The sequence below is a fragment of the Dermacentor variabilis genome, chromosome 6 (genome assembly GCF_050947875.1).
Source record: "Dermacentor variabilis isolate Ectoservices chromosome 6, ASM5094787v1, whole genome shotgun sequence".
In the NCBI taxonomy this organism is placed as follows: Eukaryota; Metazoa; Arthropoda; class Arachnida; order Ixodida; family Ixodidae; genus Dermacentor; species Dermacentor variabilis.
The window spans coordinates 49,088,828-49,090,455 of record NC_134573.1 but is presented as its reverse complement, the minus strand read 5'-3'; the positions used below and the strand labels follow the sequence as shown (position 1 = coordinate 49,090,455).

Genomic DNA, 1,628 nt, shown 5'->3' with positions numbered 1-1,628 from the left:
AGAGGACCTAAACAATTCCAGACGAGTATCGCAACACACTAAAAGTAGAACCCATACCCAGGAGCATGGATCCCAACCTACACAAAGCACGCAGAGAAGCGAGGGCTGAATGCCTTCAAAAGACGCGGCGCGTGGCACTTGCACTCCAGTAAAGTTTTTAAAACTTCCTTGCATGGAAAGCACGAACCAATTTTACGATGCACGTACTGCGTTTGGAAAATGTATTGTTACAAGACTTACAAAAATCGATGTGTTGCTAAAATCGGTGATGAGAGGTTTGTGAAGCCTGCAGCTATTATAACTGTGCTCGATGGGATTCTTGTTGACAGCACTTTGAATATTTTCATTTGCTGCATAGCAAGGTCTACATGAACTCTTGCTGAATCGATCTTTTGTGCTCTAAGTGCATCGCCCTTTGACATCTGATTTTGTTTTCTGAATGGAGGCCTGATTAACTCAATTAAGTTGTCCGCAGAAATGTCATTGATAAGAAAGCCATGGTCCACCATTATGGTATCTGATATCGGGTCTAGTTGCTTGATGAGGCAGCTTCGCAAAAAACGGCCTTGTCTGAGGTGCGGCCTCCAAATCCTTGGAATATATGGGCAATAAGACAACTTGGTGTCACAGTAACCATATACTTAACAGTGAAACCTCTCTTGTAGAAGGAGTAGGTCTGTAATGCACATCGCAAACCGTTCGGCTGGCAAATAGGAAGTTCGGTGCAATCTACAATGGCACGCACGTTACTGAAGTGTTTAAAACAGACAGGCAAATGTTCAACAACATTTTTTGGTGGCACAGCCACAGTTGCTTTTAAAAGTTCAGACATCAACTGAACAGTCTCTGCAACTATGTTGCTACATGTAGTTAGAAAATAGTTAAACAGGTGACTCAAGAATGCAGTGGAAACATTATGCTTCAATTTCACCAATGTCGATGCAATTTTTTCTTTTGAACAAAACTAGTGCCGTCCTGAAAGTGGATGAATTTTTTCTACAGCACGTCACAAGAGCATTCGGAACATCGACTGAACATATTTACTTGGCTACTACTTATCGTGTCCGCAAACTACTGTGGAGAAGAAGCCGATATCACTTAGCCTTGCTTTTTGTAAGCTTTGTTCCTGAAGCCATTTCTAGGAGGAAATTTGCCATATCTTTTGCTTCTCGTGAGTACTCTGCCATTAATATCCAGGGGCCAGGTTGGCAAGCACATTCCTGTCCCAAAACAAAAGCAAGAGTTATAATGTCTGACATAACTGATGCGAGATGCAGCTTCTTTTTGCCATTCAAATGATGCACATCAATGTGTTAAATTCATTGTTGGAAGTTGGAAACCCAGGGTTTGTGCATCAGATAATTTGCACCCATCACTCGCCCCAACGCTTTCGCGAAGTAAATCCAGAAAGCATGCCGCCGTCTTGGTAAAGACCGCTACCACAACACATACACCCCCCCCCCCCCCATATACAGCAAGAAATTACCATATTTTATTTGTCACTTATATAGTCCATGCTATTGCTTTCAGGGGATGGCAGATCGTCTTGCAATGTCAGACATTGTTTAATCCCGAGGAACTAGTGGTTAAGCAATCTGTGCAGAAGCTTCATGCAGCCAATTTACCAT

General features: G+C 42.6%; 1 pseudogene; it reads right to left on the bottom strand.

Moving 5' to 3' along the window:
* Window positions 1–236: 236 nt before the first annotated feature.
* LOC142586118 (uncharacterized) lies at window positions 237–832 on the bottom strand (annotated as a pseudogene).
* Window positions 833–1,628: the final 796 nt, after the last annotated feature.